This window comes from Wyeomyia smithii, chromosome 1 (genome assembly GCF_029784165.1).
Source record: "Wyeomyia smithii strain HCP4-BCI-WySm-NY-G18 chromosome 1, ASM2978416v1, whole genome shotgun sequence".
Taxonomy (NCBI): Eukaryota; Metazoa; Arthropoda; class Insecta; order Diptera; family Culicidae; genus Wyeomyia; species Wyeomyia smithii.
In genome coordinates, this window is record NC_073694.1 from 60,887,053 (window position 1) to 60,910,466 (window position 23,414).

The window sequence follows — 23,414 nt, forward strand, 5'->3', positions numbered from 1 at the left end:
TGCGGTCAGCATCGATCATCGGTGGCAAAACAGTATACACTCCGTCAGACTCGTTTCGAGTTACGTTCGCCGGGTCTGCACTACCAAGCCACGTCTCGATCCACCGGGTTCATCTCCCTGTGAGGCTCTACGTGCCCCGCGTCATGAACTGCCTGAATTGCAAGCAGTTAGGCCATACAGCCGCCTACTGCTGCAATAAGGCACGTTGTGGCAAGTGTGGGGAGTCTCATGCGGAAGATTCTTGCAGTGTTAACGCTGAAAAGTGTATTCACTGCGGAGAAAATCTGCATGAGCTCTCGACATGTGCGGTCTCTCAAAGAGCGTTCAAAGCGTTCCTACGCTGACATGCTGAAGAAGACCGTTACCACTTCTCCCGTTACTTAGAACCCCTTCGATCTGTTGTCCTCTGATGAAACCGATTCTGACGATTCACCAGCGGGAGCATCTTACGCCAATCCTGGGGAGTCTAGAAAGAGGAAAAATATTTCCTCTCCTAAGCTTCCCAGAAAAGGTCCTAAGATTTCTCAAAGTGAAATGAAAGTTACAAACAAACCAAACAGTGCTGCGGAAAAACCGAAGCAAACTCCTCCTGGGCTGGCAAATTTAAAGTCCCAGAAGGAGTTCCCAGCACTGCCAGGAACATCTAAAACCCCAGTTGCTCCTTTTACACTCCCAGTTGATGAAACAAACTCTGGATTAGTGAAATTTTCTGACATTGTGGACTGGATTTTTGAAACTTTCAATGTACCCGATCCAATTAAAATTTTTCTTACAGCATTCCTCCCAACAGTTAGATCATTTTTGAAGCAGTTGACTGCCCAATGGCCTCTCCTTGCAGCGATTGTATCCTTCGATGCCTAATTCAACTGCGTATATGAAGGATTCTATCTCTGTCTTACAGTGGAATTGTAGAAGTATTTTACCAAAAATTGATTCGTTTAAAGTTTTGATAAATAAAAACAAATGCGATGCATTTTCCCTTTGTGAAACTTGGCTTACTTCAAATATTGATCTCAACTTCCATGATTTTAATATTATTCGCCTTGATCGAGACACCCCATATGGAGGAGTACTTTTAGGGATTAAAAAGTGCTATTCTTTCTATCGTATTAACCTCCCCTCGATTCCAGGCATCGAAGTTGTCGCATGTCAAATGACAATACAAGGTAAAGAGCTTTGTATTGCCTCAATATATATTCCCCCCAGAGCACAGGTTGGGCAACGGCTGCTCTTTGATTTAATAGAACTTCTTCCCTCGCCACGTTTGATTTTGGGAGACTTCAACTCTCATGGCGTGGCTTGGGGTTCCCCATACAATGATAACCGCTCCTCTTTAATCTATAACCTTTGCGATGACTTCGACATGACTATTTTAAACAACGGTGAAATGACACGTATCCCGAAACCTCCAGCGCGCCCAAGCGCTTTGGATCTATCCTTATGTTCGACGTCGCTACGGTTGGATTGCACATGGAAGGTAATCCTCGATCCTCACGGTAGCGACCATCTGCCTATTCTTATTTCAATTACTAACGGGTCAACTCGCATGCGACCAATTGACATTCCGTATGACCTCACACGAAATGTCGATTGGAAGTTATACGAGGAAATGATTTCAAAAGCGGTCGAGTCGATTCAACATCATTCACCACTTGAAGAATACAACCTCCTCGCGGGCTTGATTCTCGACGCCGCGTTGCAAGCCCAAACGAAGAAATATCCCGGCGTAACGATCAAAGAACGGCCTCCCACTCCGTGGTGGGACCAAGAGTGCTCCGATGTCTACACGCAAAGATCCGACGCGTTTAAGGCCTACCAGACGGGAGGTATACCTGGCGACTATTTACGGTATTCGGAGCTTGATACCAAGCTTAAAAGCTTGGCTAAAGCAAAGAAACGTGGATATTGGCGTCGGTTCGTGAACGAGACGTCGAGGGAGACATCGATGAGCACTCTTTGGAACACAGCCCGAAGAATGCGGAATCGCGTAACGGTCAACGAAAGCGAGGAGTCTTCAAGTAGGTGGATATTTGATTTTGCCAGGAAAGTATGTCCGGACTCTGTTCCTGAGCAAAATATTGTTCGCGATGCGTCTCCGGGCCACGACGCGATAGAATCACCTTTTACGATGGCAGAATTTTCAGTTGCCCTCCTGTCCTGTAACAATAACGCGCCTGGATTAGATAGAATCAAATTCAACTTGTTGAAGAATCTACCCGGCAATGCCAAGAGGCGCTTGTTGAACTTGTTCAATAAGTTCCTGGAGCAAAACATTGTACCGCAGGATTGGAGGCAAGTGAAGGTGATCGCCATCCAAAAACCAGGGAAACCAGCTTCTAATCACAACTCTTATAGGCCGATTGCAATGCTATCCTGTATCCGGAAATTGATGGAAAAAATGATACTCCGTCGTTTAGACCACTGGGTCGAATCAAATGGTCTACTATCAGAAACTCAATTTGGCTTCCGCCGTGCCAAAGGGACGAATGATTGTCTTGCGTTGCTTTCAACAGATATTCAGCTGGCGTATGCTCGTAAAGAACAAATGGCGTCTGCGTTCTTGGACATTAAGGGGGCTTTTGATTCCGTTTCTATTGACATTCTTTCGGGTAAACTTCACCGACAAGGATTTTCTCCAATTTTGAACAATTTTTTGCACAACTTGTTGTCCGAAAAGCACATGCATTTTACGCATGGCGATTTGGCAACTTTTCGCATTAGCTACATGGGTCTTCCCCAGGGCTCATGTTTAAGCCCCCTTCTTTACAACTTTTATGTAAATGACATCGACGAATGTCTGGCAAATTCATGCACGATAAGACAACTTGCAGACGACAGTGTAATCTCTGTTACAGGAGCCAAAGCTGCCGATTTGCAAGGACCATTGCAAGATACCTTGGACAATTTGTCTGCTTGGGCTTTACAGCTAGGTATCGAATTCTCTCCGGAGAAGACTGAGATAGTAGTTTTTTCTAGGAAGCATGAACCTGCTCAGCTTCAAACACAATTAATGGGTAAAACGATTTCTCAGGTTTTGGTACACAAATATCTTGGTGTCTGGTTCGACTCTAAAGGCACCTGGGGTTGTCACGTGAGGTATCTGATGAAAAAATGTCAACAAAGAGTGAATTTTCTTCGTACAATAACCGGACAATGGTGGGGAGCCCATCCAGGAGACCTTATAAGGCTTTACCAAACAACGATATTGTCTGTTATTGAATACGGGTGTTTCTGCTTCCGCTCCGCAGCAAACACACATTTGATCAAACTGGAGCGAATACAATATCGTTGTTTGCGTATCGCCTTAGGTTGCATGCAGTCGACCCATACGATGAGTTTGGAGGTTTTAGCTGGAGTACTACCATTGAAAAACCGCTTCTGGAGCCTGTCTTCTCGTATTCTAATCAAATGTGAGGTCTTGAACCGTCCCGTGATTGAAAATTTTGAAAGGTTAATCGAACTTAATTCTCAAACCCGTTTTATGACATTGTATTTCAATCACATGTCCCAAAATATTAACCCTTCTTCGAATATTCCAAATCGTGTCGACTTATCAAATACTTCTGATTCTACTGTGTTTTTCGATACATCCATGATAGAAGAAACTCGTGGAATCCCGGATCATTTACGCGTGCAGCAGATCCCTAAAAATTTTTCCAATAAATATCGAAACATCAACTGCGACAATATGTACTACACTGACGGATCACTTCTTGATGGGTCCACTGGCTTCGGTATCTTCAATAACAATTTAACCGTCTCCCATAAGCTCGATAATCCTGCTTCTGTTTACGTCGCAGAATTGGCTGCAATTCAGTACACCCTAGGGATTATCGAAAAAATGCCCACGGACCATTATTTCATCTTTACGGACAGTCTCAGTTCCATTGAGGCTCTCCGATCGATGAAAGATGTTAAGCACTCTCCGTATTTCCTGGGGAAAATACGGGAACATCTGAGTGCTTTATCCGAAAAATCATTTCAGATTACCTTAGCGTGGGTCCCTTCTCACTGCTCGATACCGGGCAATGAGAAAGCGGACTCTTTGGCTAAGGTGGGCGCAACAAACGGTGATATTTATGTAAGACCAATTGCTTTTAATGAATTTTTCGCACTTGTACGTCAAAATACGATCATCAGTTGGCAAAATGCTTGGACCAGAGGGGAATTGGGAAGATGGTTACATTCCATAATCCCCAAAGTATCGACGAACCCGTGGTTCAAGGGGTTGGATGTAGGTCGGGATTTCATTTGCGTGATGTCCCGGCTTATGTCCAATCACTATAGATTTGACGCGCTCCTCCGTCGTGTTGGGCTCGGGGAAAGTGGTATCTGTGCCTGTGGTGAAGGTTATCACGACATAGAGCATGTGGTTTGGTCATGCCCTGTACACCGTGACGCCAGGTCTAAATTAATAGCTTCCCTGCAGGCCGAGGGTAGACAGCCGGCTGTTCCTGTTCGTGATGTCTTGGCGAGCCGTGACCTATCCTACATGTCCCTTATATACGTTTTCCTGAAATCCATCCACGCCCCAGTCTAGTCCCGTTCCCCTCCGTCTACACCCAACAAAACGACAAGAACACGTTTGAACCTTCAGCACAAAACCAGCAACCAGACCCCGCACAATAGAACCAGGACCCAAGGACTACGAGCCTCTGTCCCAACTCACGACATCGTGGCTCAGCAGAACGAATCCATACATGCCATTCGACGATTATCAGACGACCATTGAACAACAAAACACTGATTGGAAATCCCATGCTAGTTTTAAGTTAGACTTAATTTCAGCTCGTAGTCGGCAGCGAGGATAAAAAATTTGCTTTAGTTTTTAAGTCATCAGATATAATTGGCGCCGTTAAACATTAAATTGTATTTGTGCCGTGTCAAATAAATGTTATGTGAAGAAAAAAAAAAAAAAAAACTATGCCGAAGACACTATGTCAATAATTCAAACCGTTTTGGCTGTTGAAATACATTTAATTTTCAATAGAGCACTATGGGAAATTAAAAATATTTTTACAATCGAAACGGTTTGTATAATTGGCAAAGTGTCTTCGGCAATTTAAAAATTACTTAATTTAAAAATTCATACGGCAACATATACAGGGACCCAACTTCAATACAGGGTAGTGAATTTCTATAGACCGTTCCGATAATTATAAATACACTTACGATCAAGCGTCATTTCAAATAACGTGCAGAATTCAACCAAACGTTGGCTGCGTCCTATTGTTTACATCCAAAAGAAACAGATGCTGTCATTTAGTCAGTTCAAACCGTATTGCGGAAGTATTGTGAAGAGTGCACATTTACTGATGCCCCAAGACGTGGTAGAAAACCCGGGCCTGTTGATCCCACAATGGACAAAAAGGTTAAGGAATACTACAAGCGGCATCCTTCAGTATCAATACGAGATGTGGCGAGAAAGCTTGGAACCTCGGTGAGTAACGTTATGCGTGCCAAGGGAAGAATGGGTTTGCAGACCCGTCGGAAGCAGAAGCAGCCAAAAAGAAATCCAAAACAAGCTGAATTTGAGAAACCGAGAGCTCGGAAGCTTTATGACAAACTTCTGACCAAAAAAATGGGGTGTGTTATCATGAATGACGAAACCTACATAAAACTGGACTATAAGACTGCATCCGATATATAAGATGCCAGGACCGCAATTTTATACATTACCGAAGGGAAAGGATGTCCCTGGACCAGTGAAAGCCATTTACACCGAAAAATTCGGCAAGAAGGTAATGGTTTGGCAGGCCATTTGTGAATGTAGGAAAATATCTCGTCCATTCATTACGAATGACACAATGAATGGTAAAATTTACGCGAAAGAGTGTTTGCAGAAAAGGTTGTTACCCATGGTTAAGCAGCATAACAATCCTCCAATCTTTTGGCCCGATTTTGCTTCCTGCCATTACTCTAAGGATGCACTAGGGTGGTATAAAACAAATAATGTCACATGTGTCCCAAAGGAGATGAATCCTCCAAACTGCCCTGAAATTCGCCCTATTGAAACTTTTTGGGTTTTGACCAAGGCAAAGCTGAGGAAATATTTCAAACCAGCGGACAATGTTGAAAAATTTAAAAGAGATTGGCTTAAAGTGGTAAAAATGGTCGGAGAACACACTGTGCAAAAGCTTATGAGTAGTGTTAAGAGAAAAGTTAGAGAACTCGCGTATCCTACGAAAAATAATCCCAACTTGAATTGAAACTGGAAAGAAAACACTTATAATCTATATTTCAGAATAAAATGACCCGAAAAATCCTGTATTTTTTGTTTTATTCAAGAAAGAAGATGTATTTATAATTTTCGGAACAGTCTATAAACCGAAAACATCGAGAGCGTCACGAAAATTTCCCAATTTCAAACGTTTTGAACTCAGTTAGTTTACAACCGATTTCTGTCATTTTCACAGCAATCGATTGGAAAATCATTTAAGCACCCGTCCAAATGCAGAAAATTGTAATCTTATTTTTCGAACTATTGTACTATTGAAAATTGTTGAACATTGTCGAAACACAAATGTCGACTTTTGATTGGTCGCTTGCTGCCTTTCCCTAAAAAGGACGACAGAATGAAGTGTTTGGTTAGCCGAAAAAGCGCTCTTTAAGCTATATAAGAGACCTCAAGCAAATCAGTTTACTAGCAGCAGTCAGCAGCAGCGGACATCAACACCGATGGCAGTAGGCAAAAGCAGCGTGGATCAGCAGCGGGTAACAGCGGCGGTGGTAGTGATTTGCTGCAGTTCCCATCTCTTTCAATTCGGTTTTTTCTTCGATCTAGTTGGACCCCACCAGCCGTAAGGGGCCATCCACATACCACGTGGACAGCTTTAGGGGGGGGGGTGCTAATGTCCACGGTCCATAATTTTTTTTTTTCAGAATTTATATGGACAGTTGTCCACGGAGGGGGAGGGGGGGGGGTCAAAATTGTTAAAAATCTGTCCACGTGGTATGTAGATGGCCCCTAATCCAATTCAGATTTCGTTGGGTAAATAAAACCCGAATCTGGAAGAGATTGTCACCGCCAGGTGGATTGAGAAGCCACCATCATCCAGCGTATGTATATACAGGGTGTGTGCTAGCAATGGGCGATCTTTGAAAAAAAATTGATTCTCCTGAATCGATTGATCAAAATCAATAAAATCGATTCAGTGGAAAATCGTGCCTGAAAAATCGATTCAACAAAAAATCGGTTTTTGTTCGGCATAAGCTTTTTACGACCTTTTTTGGCTATATTTATGGAGATTTTGTTTTGTTTGCGTTTTCTGGTTTATCAATCATTTTTAACGAGTTTTCGTACACAACATCTACTAACGATACGGCTTTTTAGTTTATTGCCATCTTCTTTTACCGCGTGTACTCTTTTGGCGGTTTTTTTTTTCTACTGAGTGTTTTCGTTGTCGCTCATCCCATAGACCATTTCACGAGACGTTTGTGAACTTGATTCATGAACGAAATTTTGACAGAAAGTTTGGAACCGCTGACATAATGCACGTGAAGGCATCATCAACATCAGCAGGATCCGAGACACCTGTCAGTTCGTGAAATGGTCTATTGTATCGGATGCACTAAGAGCAATCCAAACCTGTATAATTGGGTTGTTTAGCTATCCACGGGTTTCCGATTATTATATATATTCAAAAGAGTGTAATTTTCTAAACAAAACGTGATTTTTTTAAACTTTATATCATTTGCCTTCGGTTTTTAAATGAAAAATAAAAATTCGCTCTGAATCGCTACAGTGACAGTTGGTAGATGGGCGAACTGTCATTGTAGCGGTTTCGAGCAGATTTAAAGCAGTTTGAAATCGTGATTTAAAAAGCGAAGGACAATGATAGATTTTTTTTCAATCACGTTTTGCTTAGAAAATTCAGATCTTTCAGATGATATAGAAAACTGATATAGCTGAACAACCCAGTCATAAATAAATCGGAACATCCGCAGCACAAACTCAAATAAACAAAAATGGCGAGCGCGACACCATGCAGAACAGAATACAGCACGGCATATACACGACCATTCAATTCAACTTTTTGCAATATTTGAATTAACGAGTACCCCGCTACTCATAATTGAAAAATAAGAGCATATTCCTTTTCTACCTAAATCAAAAAATTGGTGCTTGATACGACACCCACAACGATAGTAAACAACGTCCCTACGGAAGCCAATTTTCAAAAAGTGCACTTGCAGAGGTAGCAAATATGAAATAATGTTGGCTAATATCCAAAATGGTAAATTCAATATCCAATGCAATGCAAAATTTCAGCTCAATCGGAATACAGGAGTATTTGGTCTAAATTTCACTTCTCGACTTATGAAGAAAAGCACAGTTTGTAATAGTTTTTTGTTTTGTGCCAAATGTCTAATGCCTTGTTCACACTATAGCAGATATCATAAGATATCGCGTATCTTGAAACATACATACATCTAGTTTTCACGGAAAATTTGGAGTATGGGATTTGAAATCAAGATGCGCGATATTACATCATGTGAACGGGTTATTAGAAATGTATAAAACGTCGAGGTCGGGTGTTATCCAAAAATCGAAATTTTACTAACTGTTCGTAAGGGTGAAATTTTGAACACTGCTTCTAAATAAAACTGTATAAGTCAATTTACATTGCCATCCCAATGTACACCAATCAGTTAGTAATGATTGTATACAATATACGTCAAACTTTCGAGACGGTCTCGTGGTCTGGTAATTAGGGGCGTCAGGTAAGCGATCATTAGATTGTTGCATCGAATATTGCTTTTTTGCGAAGAATATTTGCCGCGACTTAAATTGTTTTTTGACCGTAAAAACAATGTTAACGATTCTTTGATTGAAAAATGTAACTGCTTCCTTGTTGACAATATTTTCATTCTAAGGCACGCTATTCAGTTCGAGGTGCAAACTTGTCTCGTCGTTCTTTTCATCCTCGCTAGGGATGGGCGAACGGCTCACGAGCCGTTCATATGAACCGGTTCTTAGAAAAGAGCGAAAGAACGAACGGCTCACGAAAACGAACCACGGTTCTTTGGGCGCACCAGAACTGTTTGGATCGCGCGAACCCAAAGTTTACCGAGACAACACGAACTGTCAACGCTCGTGAATCTTAATGTCGCGTTTACAAAGGCAAAAAAATGGTTACTGCGTTAAAAATACTGGAGGGACTTGATTTGGCTGCGAATTGTTCTTTTCAACTCGACGACAAGGTTATCCAGCTTCCCTGACCTACAGAAAACGTCGAAATGGACTGCGTGCACGATCCGCCATTACCGCTCGTGGAAAGCTGGATATGCTGGAACTTGTGGGGGTGGTGACTTACTCATGAAAAAGTTGTCATGGACGTAGACAATTGTTTGAACCAACAAAAACATTTGAAATGCGTTTTTCTCGGTTTCATGTCTATTGAATTTTAGCCCATTCTTCAACTATGGACATCCCGGTAAAAAATTGACACATTTCTCAGATCAGTGTCCGAATTTCGAGCACACACTTCTTCGGAGAGAAAAAAAAATTCATATACTATCAATGAAGAAATTTTCTTCTCTTCAAAGAAAAGTGTTCTCGGAATTTGGCCGCAGATTACGTTAGCAACAATAAATGCAATCACTATTGTCTTCAATCCATTTTGCACACTTTTATTTTTCAGGCGGAAAAAAAACGATCTTACCATCCAAAGGATCGATTCAGTAAAAAATCGCTCGTATAGAAATCAATTTAAAAAATTGATGAATCGACCAAAAAAGATAGATTTTGCAAAAATCGGATCGATCTTGCCCATTGCTAGTGTGTGCACATAACGTGTGTGAATACCTATAGCGTGTGTCGCTAGCTATATAAGGTGTGTGGCGAGCGTTCGTGGCTTGCTATATAGCGTGCGTGGCTAACTTTATAGCGTGTGCATAGCTAGAGTGTGTCTGCGCATGTTAATAGCGTGTATGGCTAGTGGTGTAGCGATTATAATTTTCATATATAATTGCAAATAAATCACCTCATGTCGAATGTAATTAACACTGTAAATCATTCAGAACTAAATAAAAGAAATTTGCCATGTTTGGAAAAATTATTCAGCTGTCAATAAATTGCATGGACAAACAAAATAATTTTTGACTTCAGCTAAGCCTCAAAGTTTTTCTGAAGAAATTTTGAGAATGAGCCTGAATCACAAAATTTTTTGCTCAAGTCTTACTATTTGCAGCAATTAGTTGTAGAATTATTTATGCTATCGTAAAATGCAGAAAATTATTTGAACTGTTATACTATAGATGAGGAATGCACTATTTGTCCTTGTCTATAGCCTCTTCATAACCACTGCCTAAAATAAGATATCTTAATGGAACTTGATGCAAGAGACAGTATCAAAACAATTCAATTTCATTCTTGTTTTGGATACAGCAGCAAGTGAAATCGCATAGTTGCACATAGCTTCTGCTGTTGTTCATTGTAGTTACCGGTGCCGGTTATAGAGGTAAACGTCATCTGGATCAAAAAGACCATTAAATTAATTAACCCCAATTGAGTATATTCCCAAACCTATTCCAAGAAATACATTGACATAAGACAGGCTGCCGTATTCTACGTTAACTCTACGTTAACTCTTTTTAAATTATCATAACTTTTTTCCTGATTGCTTGGTTTCATTGTTCAGGTAATCTTCTGTAGTTTAAAAAAAATCAGATTTTCAATAAATTGAACTTTTTTAGATAGTTAATTGTGAATTTTTTTAAGCTTTTTTCTGAAGGCAAAAACAATTTTTGAAAGTGTATATTTTTCGGATCGATAAAATTATTATCTACAATTTTGCCGAAGACGTCACACCGATCAAACGAACCGTTTTGGCCCCAAAAATATTTTTATGATACCTTCCTAAATAGAATTTTTCAATAGCTTCTCAAAAATGAAGCGTGTTCCAAAAAGTTGAACCGATAGCACAAAATGGCATCTTTTGCCTATAGAAACGTCTATGCAAAGTTTCAGCCAAGTCAAAAATGACAATTAAAAAAATGTCAAAACTGGGACATTTTATGTGGAACTGTTCTATGACGCTTAATGCTTAATGCAAACTCACGAGTACCGTAGTTTTGAGGCATCAAACTCTCAGTTTTGCTACTTAAATTGAAAATATGTGGTCGTCCTTAAAAGATCGGTTGGGTTTAGTTTTCACAGAGCTGTGGACATGCCTGTATGACGGTGCTTCCAATACAGACGGGTGATCGCAAATCAAGCACTGTGAAAAGAGATCTTCAATCCCCATTGGATACTGAATGGCTGGGTAGAACGAACCTCCAGCACTTCGTATATTTACAGGCATAAAAAAGACCCCATCGTGGTCCGTAGCATCCTGCACAGCCTCTTTTAACCTCACCTTTTTGTGTTACTAACTGGCATACGAGTAACCAATCGAAGAATATGGTAACCAACCTCCGAAAATCATAGGAGTGAGGGCTGACCTCCTCAGTGGAAGGCCCAACCTTTCAAAACGTCTGTTTCTTAGGTTAGGGCCGGCTCACAACAGTGTCTAATCCGGAGCTCGCGGCTGAATTATGAAACGTGATGTCTCGAACGCTATAACCAAGATGGAAGCCCGATCACGGGACTCGGTAGCGTGGCCCTAGTAAGACAACCTAACTAAACGAATATAATTGCAGCATCGTGGCTCTGCAGAAGATTTGTCGCAAAGGTGCAGGGGGTGTCAAGTGTTCGTGAGAACTTCTACCAGAGCAACCAACAAACTAGGAACGGGTTCGTATGGCAGAATGCTGGAACGTGTGATCAACAGGAAGACGATCAACGAGAGGATGTGTTTGCTGTGGGTTAAAGGTCTTTTCTTCAACTGCAGCATCATCAACGTGCACTGCACGCATGAAGGTAGACCTGACGACGCAAAGAAATCGTTCTACGCGTAGTTGAAGGCAACATACGGATAGCTGCTCGACTTGGGACATCAAGTTCGTTACCGGGGATATGAACGCCAAGGCTGGTAGGAAAGAGATGTACAGACCGGGGCACAGTGGCAGGTCTCTGAACAAAAGTTGGAAAAAACTGAAGGTCTTTTTTAAATGACTGGAAATTACATATTAATATAATATTTTGGGGTGGTGAACTCGTTTCTGATGTCAGAAAATGTTGAAAATGGCAATTTACGCACCTGAAGTGCCGTTAGGCCTTTTTCATGATCATGTTTTGTTTTGTTCCGATCATGCTTAAATTTTTTTGCTTTAAATGTTAAAAGCTCAGCTAATTCACTGTGCAAATTTGTTTTGGAACAATTCTAGAAATTTAGAAAGTTTTTATGTAAGGGCATTTTCATGCCAAATCATCGAAACCATGACCTGTTATCGGATATTTCTTTCGGCATATTCCCAAATGTTGATATGAAAAAATATTTGAAACTAACATTTATTTATTTAAATTAAATTAAAATCGGTGTCAAGTTTCAACGAATAATAAATTTCAACGAAAATTCAACTTGCTCCTGTACTAATAAGAAATAGTGTTAATTTTCTTACTTTACAAACATCAATTCGGAATAATTTAAAAACAGATGCATATAGGAAGTTAATTAATATGGGCTAGTCGATTGAAAATGTCTATCCAAAACCAATAAAATCATCACATACTTTGAATAATTGGTTTTTTCTTTAAACTTTAACTTTATTCAAGGTTTATCTTTTATTGCTTCATTCTGTACTTTTCACCAACAATTTTGTTAAAACTTTTTTTCAATTAAAAAGATCAAATCTTTTGTTTTTGCAAATTAAAATGCAATGTTTATTATTTCGAATTTATTTTGGTCAAATACTTTTTTTTGCAGTGTTTTTTCTTTTGCAAATCATTATCGTAGTTTATTCTCAGACATTTTTTCTGCACGATAATTAGATTCGGAGCTACGATTATTGAATGAAATCTATGCCAAAATGGTTACGCCCTTTAAGAACAATACACTTGAGTCTCAACAATTTATTCTCCAACGAGAAATACTCAGTTGGCTTAGTAAAAAACGTGCGCAAAGCTCTGTTCAATTAAAACTTGGTCGATTATTTTTTTTGTATTTTCAGATCATTTGGCATGGTAACGCTCGGGACAAAAATTGAAAAAATTAACTTTATGAGATTATTAATTAATTTTTGTTTTGAAAAAAAGTTTTTTTTTTCACGGTGTATGCTTTTCGGAAAGACAAAACCATTATCTACAACATTACCAAAGACGTCACGATCAAACAAACCGTTCTGGCACTGAAAACACTTGCATTTATTTGTCTTTAACCATTTTCACAAATAAGTCATGATTTAAAGTAGTAAGTTGCGCTAACGCCGTGCATTACGCTTAGTGATCCTGTTTGAAGTAGCCCCTCGATGTCCTTATACATCTCATTGCTTTTTAAAGTAAGCTTTAAAAGTTTGAAATGTCTTGCTCCAATCTTTTATCTGATATTAACATCATGCTTCATCATACTCAAACATAAAACCTTGCTATCATAATTTACCATACTTGTCATAAACTATTGTATTTTCCCAGACTAACTACGCCTCGGCCCGAAAAGTTACAACGGTTGTTCGTAAAATTTGTCGCCGAAATGCTGATTTCGTTGACGGGCGAAGGAAAAGAAACAATAGCTGCGCTATAATTTAACACTAGAACAAAGATTGCACCTGCGACAAGAGCTCCGAGTGTTTATAGTCAAAAGCCTGCCGGAAATTTTCGTACCTCGACCGCTTAACATACTTCCATTATTCAACTCTGGCATCTTTTACCCCCCAAAGACTGTTAGAGTGAGAATTTTTCACCCAAGTTTTGCCACTTTTAACTTCTACAACCTGTTTTCATCACCCTTACCCCAGACCCTATCGGACCTTCAAGAACGCCAACAGTCACGCGGCATGACGACAACGGGTTCAAGCAGGGCGGAAAAAAATAATTAGTACCATTAACTGCACCCCAAGGGTACAAGGTCTTGCCTTGTCAGAGCAAGAACTCAGAAACACCCTCCTGGCAAGGGTGGTACCCATTGTGTGCAACGGATTTCTGTAAGGTTAAGCACGTTTCTTTTCTTGTTCAAGATGCCGTGCGGGTAAATTTACTTAACCTATGCACTGTATGCACGAGCCGGAAATCAAGGGTTCAGGTCGGAGTCGGTGTTCAGTAATGATGGAAGTTTGATTGCTGAAAAGTGGGTCAGCTGAGGTATCACAAAAACCAGGTAGGAAAAGGAAGATGATGGAATATTGTTTATGTCGGGCACGACAACTGATGGTCACATGTCGAAATGTTGTGTTGTTTCCACCTAAACATGGAATGCAAATCGGTACTCACTATCCACAGATAACCATGCAACCGCATTCATTTGCTCTCGGTGGAGACGCACGGTAGGCAATCAACCCAGCATTGAGCAGGAGTTTACGATATGAAATTTTCTCGAAAGTTGTTTGAAGGACATCAAAATATAACTGCTACCAATGCATCAGGCAATGAAAACGCAAAAAAAAAACAGTAGTGCTAGTTCCCCTAATTATTGCCCTGTTTCATGTTTCTAAGCTAGCATTTAAAGTTGACCGTAAACGGATTGTAAACTGGCAACCCACGCGAGCGGAAATGATTTTCCACAGAATCAATTTCCGACCGTGGCGCACGAACGTCTGCTATAATCGTGCAACGGCTCCGTGTGACACATGTGCGGTCGAGGGGGGTTCGAAACGGAGCACACATTTGAATAATTGATGAACGTTAAGTGTCACGCTCTCTATCGGTGGTGGCTTTTACCGACCGCTCAGATAACTCCATTGGCTCAATGTCGCTATCATTGTTCATCGCTGTCGGATATGGAAACAGATACCAGTACAGGGCTGTAATTTAGACTTAGCTTACCTTTATACTGCTCCTGTTGCCCAAATAGTAAGATAAAATTTCAGTAACGTTAGGTAAATTATTGTACAGCTCTACCTAACAATTTTAGTTCCACCTCATCCCAAGTGAAAACTTCCCTGAGCTTTTTTGGGCAATTATATAGAAAGCACAGCCTCGAGGCACAATTTCAGAAAGAGCATTTTCGTGTTCTTTCTTTTGACTTAAAGTGAATGAATTTCAACACCAGTAATGCGTTTGCCAGCATCCAGATAGAAGAAACTGCACAAGTTATTAACTCCACTCTGGGTAGGTCGCCAACCAAGGTCGCTTGGCATTCTGTTTAAAATTACGTAACCCTTCTCTCGCCTGTGGCTGCAACGTCAATCGAAAGGAACTGAAGCCGTTCTGCCAAAAGTCACACAGCCTGTTGTCATCTGGCATTTCTCGAGCAGCAATATCAGCCAACCTCATCGCCGAAAAAACAGATTACGATTTACAGTAGGGTAGGTGGGATGGGTAGAGATAGCGAAACAACAATCATTTTACTCTAAATGGCGCTGTAATCGTAGGCTGTTCTGTTGCTATCCTCACACTCGGTCTTGTCTGCTATTTGTTCCAGTCAATGGTTTCAGAAAACAGAAAGTGAAGATGGCATAATGCACTCATCTTAAAACTATTACGGTGTCATTAGTTTTGGCAGAATCATTCCATTTTCGTTAGCTTCCTCTCTTCTCGGAACATTTTTCAGAGAAATTTATCAACCGAAATGAGGAAATGGCAAAATAAGTTCAACAGAGCGCGACATTCCGTGCTGGTCGAAACGATGCTGATGCCTCGCAGGCATCATCAGCAACGCTGATGAGGGCGGTCATGGTTTGTGGTGTGCCTTCAATGAAGACCCACATACATATGTATCCACAAATCTCCATCCGTTGCTTTTTTCTAGAGGAAGAAAAAAAGTAAAGACTGTCTAGCCACTTTTGTATTTTCATGAAAATTCACATGTAAAATTAATATGAAGAGATTTGATTCTTCAAAAACTTAAAGTTGTATATTTTCAAGTATTACAACAAAAAAACAATAGTTATAAAAGATTTACAATCCTAATTCAAAACTCTAGAATACAAAATCTAAATTATGATTTGTGCAAGCATACTCACTTCATTTGTCAGTGTTTTTGACGTAGGATTACGTATTACGGCAACATATGTTTGCAAATTAGAAAACCGAAAACATCGAGAACGTCACATAACTTTCAAATGCTTAAAACTGGTTAAACAATTTTCAACGGATCTCCTTCAATCTTACAGAAATCGACTTGAAATGTGGCTGTGCCTCTACCAAAATACGGGAAATTGTGATTTTGTGACGCTTACTATTGTACTAACTTTCAATAGTCACGTATGAAAGCTAGCGTGCAGAAATTTAGTCTTCATTGTCAATACGACCACTATTGCAAAAAAGCGATTCACGGGGAACTGGATCGACCAGCAGCAAGCAGAGCTACAGCAAGATACAGCGTAGCAGGCGGCGAGTTTCAAATGTTCGCGTACCGGTGATTACTTACTTACTTACATCAGCAAACTAGAATCTTGGTGGCTCGTGACGTACCAAGAACTTTCCTAAATTAATCCACCTAGCGGTCAGACCCAGCCTTTCTCATTCAAACTTTGATTTATACAAATGGATTTATATGAACGCTTCAATCCAATGAATGTATATTCACTCTTTAGGTTCTAAAATATTGATGTTGTAATCTATACATATGAAAATGTATTCCGGTCTGTCTGTCGTCTGTCGAAAACTAGCGAACCGATCGACGTGAAAACTTGTATGTGAGGTTTTTGGTGCCGATAAAGGTTCCTATGATAGTTTAAGACCCCTGCCTCTTCTGAAAGGGAGGGGTCCCATACAAATGAAACATAAATTTCTGCACAACTCAAGAACGAACCAAGCAATTGAAACCGAATTTGGCATGTGGATGTTTTAAAAGGTAACAAATATGTCCATAATAGTTGGACGCCCCTCCCTTTTCTAGGAAGGAGGGGTTTTATACAAATGAAACACAAATTTCTGCACATCTCGAGAACTAGTCAACTAAATGGAACCAAATTCGGCAGGTTTGTTTATGTCCATAACGTTTTCACACCCCCTTTGGGAAGGGAGGGGTGCCATACAAATGAAACACAAATTTCTGCATATCTCGGAAACTAACCGAGTAAATGGAGCCATGTGAATGTTTTTAGGGGTAACAAATATGTCCATAATGGTTCGATTTCACATTTTTAAACATAATAGGGAAAGTAATGGTCCGATTGCAAAACAAATCCGTAGAGTCTTATGGGGCAACTAGACCTTTCAATTGACACTGATTTTATGAAAATCGGTCCAGCCATCTCTGAGAAACATGAGTGTGATTAAACAGTCTTCAGAACACGTTTTTTTTCATAACTTTTGAACCATATGTTGAATCTTAAAAAAATTCAAAAGCAAAGGTAGCTCGTTAATCTGAAACCAATTTTGTTCAAATCGGTTGTATAGTTTTATAGAGAATAAAAATCTACACATACACACACACACATTTTTTTTCCTGTATGGACTTCCTCACTGCGACCAGAATCGTTGATCTATTGTGAGATATGCCCGGGTGTCTGCTGTATCCCGCACTTCTATTTTTTGGCAATAACGCTATTGAGAAGTGGCATGCTTATGATTATTTTTGATCAGTGCTTGTGTGTAATGTACTTCCCCTCGTTTTACACGCTTACTGTGCTTCTATAATGATAAGAGGGACTTATTTTTTGTTAAGAGGAAGTCACGCAAAGGTATTATAGAATTCAGCATAAAAGAAGGGTAAGTGGTGGAGAGCCTGAGAATAAACTCATACTTGAAGTCCTTTTTGACATCGAATGGCCTGATTCTACTAAGATTCGAACTCACGACCATCCGCTTGACAAATCGGACTCTGTAACCTTGCGGCTACGCAGCTCCCCTCACACACACACATACACACACACATACAGAAAACTGCTCAGCTCGTCGAGCTGAGTCGAGTGGTATATGCCATTCGGCCCTTTGGAGCACTTTTATACTTTCGGTTTTGCAAGTGATTGCTATACCTTTCTAGGAGAAAGGCAAAACGTCAGTATGGCAAGCTTTGAAAAGTCATAAAAAATTCAGAATTCATGATATTGCGCCCAAATTTTGGATTTAGACACTTGAATGTTATAGCAATAAAGGAAGAGTATTATGAAACAGAGAACGAAAAACTTTTTTTTTTGGCTGATGGCCAGCGATTCCCCACTGTGCGTTGTCGTTGGTGGTAGAGTGAAGGCTTTCTATACCAATAACGAGACGAAAGAACTCTTCTCGTCCGACTTGTGCGTTCGTAGCTCTCTCCATTGTATAGAAATGAAATTGGGACAAATGGAACCACCGGCAGTTTGTTATGAAAATGTATATATATTATCTATGTATCGGGATACATTCTACGGAAACCAAACAGTTAAGTGTGACGTCGGAATGAAAGATTTCAAACGGTAATACCGATGTAACCACATGATGGATCATAATAGGCAATATGTCGTTTGATTGATAAAACGATGGATATTTTAGTTATCGTAATCACTTCATTGCATAACAGTGAAAATTGAATAAAAGTTTCAAGGTCGAATCTTTACAATCAATATACCAATCATATGCGAGCACGCCTAGCACAGACTTCATGAGTAGACACCAACTGCCTGCTGCATTATCCTCTATATCAGCGGCAAAAAAAAATTGACAGAATCTCCCCGTCCCAATAGGTCAACAAATGTTTGCTTCCCTGAACCTAGACTATTTTGATGTCTTGAAGGTGATGCTTTTTCGGAGACTTCTCTTTTCGTTTCGTACAGAAGCAAATATCAGAAGGTGTCGCACATTACGCTGTGTCACCGGAGACAGCAAAGATCTGTACGTGTCGGTAGAGGCAGATAGCAGGGTATATAAAATTGGTGCATTGTAAGATAAAATTCGTTGTTTGTTTTGGAACTCTACAGTCTGTTTTTCTCAGATTTGTTTAAATAACTAAATATAGGGTATTAAAAAGACAATAGAAAACCAAAATGCTATATATGATAATTTTAGTTGCATTCCGCGGTTGCGGCATAGAGAAAAACCATAAAAAAGCCTTTGTGCTACATTCCAATTCGGAACTTGACCTTCTGTTTATTTATACACAGACTTCGCAGCCGATTGTTCAGTGTACAGGACAATTGCGAGGCTAGCGCTACGATCCTACTGACACTAACAGTCTCTCTCGACCCGAGACTCGAACCTTCGACAACTGGCTTGTTATGCCAGCATCGTACCTCGAGACCATCTGGGAGAAAACCATATTCATTTCATATTGATATTAGGGTTTCCACAATTATATTTGTATTTTTCAAACCATTTTTTTGCATCAGCATCTGCAAGAAAATATTACCTTTCATAACCTAACTTGTAATTGAACAACACTATGCAAACATTAATTGATAAGGCTAATGTTGTTCATCACTCTAGCTTGGTTTATTTTTGAAGACAACAGAATTTTCGGGGTTTTTTGATATCTTGAAACTGAAGAAACTTTTCTCTGGTTTTGCTTACTGATAAAATGTTTGAATTGATCAAAATTATATGTTAACATGTTCAAAAAATTCTATGTCAGTTTTAAAATTTCTGTAATATACATTTTCGACTAGAAACTGTAATTTTTTACCGTTACTTTTCCCGCGAACTTGTAAATGCAGGAAAATATTTCATGTGACATCTTTGCTGGGTAGTTGTGAGGTATAAACAGGTAAAGCTAACAAGTTGTTTCTTTGAACCGGTGAGTGAGCCATGTTTCACAAGACAATTAAATATACAAGATAGTTTACTTTCTACTGAATCTTACTTAATTAAAATCTTCATAAAAGGTTGCTTTTTCGTGTTTTGAAGAAAATCGACTGTATTAGGATAAAAGGTATTCATCTGTGTTAAAGAGAGTACTTCTAAAATAGAGTGCTGCAAATAAATGATCAAAATACAGACTCTTGTTCGATTTTGCCAACACGCCAAAAAATTTTCCGTTGCCAAAACTGAACCATACCAAAAATGAGCGGATCTCTTTTCATTTTTAAAAATATGATCGCTCATTTTTGGCACATGTGGTCGTACGTCAACTTCGCGGTCATGTCTTGGATACAACCCTCCTACTTTTTAAATCCAAAAATCAATTTTCTACAACTCGTTTTTAGCCAACATTTCACCTAGAAATCAAAGCTTGTAAATTTGAGATTTTCCATAGAATTCTAAGTCGTTTACGTTCATAGTAAATGTAATGTTCAAATAGTCTCAAGTCCTGGTGGAAAACCCATGTATCCTCTGATCGAAAACATATGTAAAGTAGCATCAGAATCGAAGACGTTCGTTTCAGATTTCCGTTTTCGTTTTGGACTGCTGTTTACCGAAAATTTATTCTTTGAAAGGAACTGTGTAATACTCGAAAGCTCATGAACCTAATTGTAAACGATATCATATTTTTTTGCAAAAGATTGACCATAAATCTATTAAACAATTTAGTCCTATAGACTAACTAGTGTTTCAGAATTCTTTCCAAAAATGCTGCAACATCGACTGAAACGTTGGATTAAAAAAGAATCACCGGTTTCAAATACTTGGAGAAACTGCTTAATTTTAAATCTAAATTTGATTGAATAAATAGATTCCCAGTAATAATTTAAGATCAAGCGCATTTTGCGGCAACTCATCTATAGTACTGATAGAACTCCTTCAAAATTTAATAGACTAACATGTGAAAAGGGTTGAGCCCTAGAGCTCAAACTGGAAAAAATTAAAGATTATAGATCTTAAACGGTTCCTGTGAATTTTGGTGCCCCTAACCTTTTTTTTAAGACCGAGGAGTAATAATTAACCGGGTTCATCATTTCTTCGTTTTCTTGCTAAGTAAAAGGAGAAATGACGAACCTGGCGAGTAACTACTCTGAGGCGGCTACGGCTCCAAAATTCACAGGAACCGTTGAAAAGCTATAATCACTTATTTTATTTTAGCTTGAGCTCTAGAACGAAACCTGTTTTGACTAGTGTTACCGAGCAAACACACTCTTTTGAATAAGGTCATCAACTACATATAACGAAGCGAATTTGTGATTTAAGCCAGGTAGTGATAAGTAAAAACAGAATTACCTTACTCAAGGTTACTACTTCTGAAAATAACGTAGTATGGAATTCTCATATTGTAGTACATAAAAAACACTTTGAAGTTTTCTGAACAACACCAAATTCCTCCCAGTAAGCTCTTTAAAAATTGAATTGTAAAGTATTCCTGGTACCTTCTCATGAAGTGTCATTTAAAATTAAATAACAGTAGTGAAGAAAAAAAAACGTCAAGATAAAATACACATCACAGAGGAATCAAATTAAAATCATCAGAAAGCAGCTTATTTATAGCAGAACAACTTTCTTCCCCTTCCTCCCTCTCGCACCAACTAACCTTCAACTTGCACTCCTGCTCCCCGTTCGACACTTGACAACTCATATGTCAGTCCTCGAGCACCACAGCTGCGTCGCGTACTAAATTTAGTCCACTTCCGGCAGCGTGAAGAATCCTCCGTCGTGCATATTATTTCACACTCACAGCACTGAAGTGGCACACCTGTACGGAATTTTCCCTGTTTGCTCTTCGGTTGGCTCCGGTTCCGCTAGGTGTCTTGTTCCAGTTATATAACACTATTTCAGACTTTTCACCACCTTTTCGTTCGCTTCTTTTGCGGAGAACTTGAAGACAAAAAAAAACCTCTACCTTTTATGTCACAGCGCGGATCGCTTCCGGCGCTCCACTGTTCGGTGCTATTGCCTAACGCACTTTCGAACGGCTCCAATCAGAATGGATGGATGGATGGAATTGATTACACACCCGGCTGCGCCACTTTCCACCCTTCGGTTCCTAGCTTGTGCCTATGTGGCAGGCAAAATTCCCATCAAACCAAAAGATCTTTACTACTCCTTTCGGATGTCACCGCCGTCTGCTCCGGTTACAGTAGAAAGACACACGCACACACACACACACACACTTAAACACTCGCGCGCCTTGGATGAATTATTTGCGCTACATGCAACACTACACCGACCAAAGGACTCAAGTGAGACAGCGAGGGAGAGTGACAAACACTTTTCCAAGAATGTGATCCTCCTCCGCTGCTGCCAACGCAGGCCCCTTCAAATTGATTGACGGATTGTCTAACGCCCTCTGCTCTCACCCTTTCTCTATTGTTGTTGGCACAAACCGCCGCTGAACCACGGAGACTTGTTGTTATGTCTGCTACTTGCACACGAAAATAAAACCACTCACACACGAACGCACAAACTCGCTGGTCTATTTTTGTGCACTTTATTCACCCGCTTGAGGATGGCTTCGATTTTTCTCGGATTAATAATTCACTAAAGCTGTGAAAAAAAAAAACACACAAACCCAAACGGTTCACTTCTCGGCTGGACCTAGAATTAGGAATTGAGTCCTCCACTCAAGAAGGGCTGTGGCACAATATCACTATTTTGTCTCCTTTTTTATGTTCTACTGAAAACACAGAACTGAAGTAGACGGGCCCGAAGGAAACTGACAAGGATGCTCAGGATCAGACTACTTGGAAAGGAAGCCGTCGGAAACAGACAACGTCGCACCAGAGTTCCAGGACGGAGGTCCAAATGCGCGCGCGAACGGTACACGTACCGCACCAATACACCAGTTCAGTAGGACAGACGGACAAGGGGAGACCACAGTGTGTTACAACCGCGCTACTGTCGCGTTACTCGCAACCGGAGTGTTGTGTAACCGATCCGACAGTCTGTATCAAACTGAACGGGCCAACATTTGGAGCCTACCGAATCCGATCGAGGTTGCTGAGCTACTCTAGTGGTGAGTTACTTTTTACCCCTCTTCGATTGAAAGCTTCCGTCAGTCACGTGGAATGTGCGAAAAGTGTGAGCTTGCGCGCTGGATCCGCAGCCCGACTGTGCTCTGGAGCTCCGGAGGGTTGGCAGTCTGCTGACTTGTTACGGTGCACGCACATGGTATTCCGGGAAAATGGCAAGCTTTTGCACGTGCATTTCGGGACGAGCGCGCTTACGCAATGTGAGTGACCGTTTGACGATGTCGAAGATGTCGATGACGATAATATAGTTCGAGGCTTAGGAAAGATTTAGTTGTAATAATATTGAACGCGAATTTTTATTTATCTGCTACTTTTTCAACCTCTTTTCATTTTGTTTTTCGATCAGGAATGAATGCAGTATAGTTACAAAATCCATTGCTTATTTATATAATAAACAAAATATCGGACGGATGTCGCATATTTAATTTAACGATACATTCTACAACTAAAAATAAATTCACTGTTGCTTTATTAGGCCAGAAATTTTAACGTGAAAAAAAATCATTAAAATTCGATGTGTTTTTTCGCAGCACTTTATTACTCTTATTTTCACCTTTTCACCTTTTCATCTATTTTTATTATTTTATCTCTTAAGCTTTTTACCTTCTTATCATTTTTAT

General features: G+C 39.9%; 1 protein-coding gene across 9 annotated transcripts in view; it reads right to left on the reverse strand.

Moving 5' to 3' along the window:
• Positions 1 to 22,726, reverse strand: part of LOC129719020 (frequenin-1) — a 354,341-nt gene extending 331,615 nt beyond the window's left edge. The window contains exons 1-2 of one of the 9 annotated variants that reach the window (XM_055670334.1): positions 22,544 to 22,726; positions 21,357 to 21,640 (exon numbers count right to left, since the gene is read on the reverse strand). The gene's annotated coding sequence lies outside the window, so the exon portion shown is untranslated. Of the gene's footprint in view, positions 1 to 21,356 lie in introns of all 9 variants that reach the window. The other 8 variants (XM_055670328.1, XM_055670333.1, XM_055670331.1 and 5 more) reach the window with 8 other exon arrangements.
• Between the last annotated feature and the right edge of the window lie 688 nt (positions 22,727 to 23,414).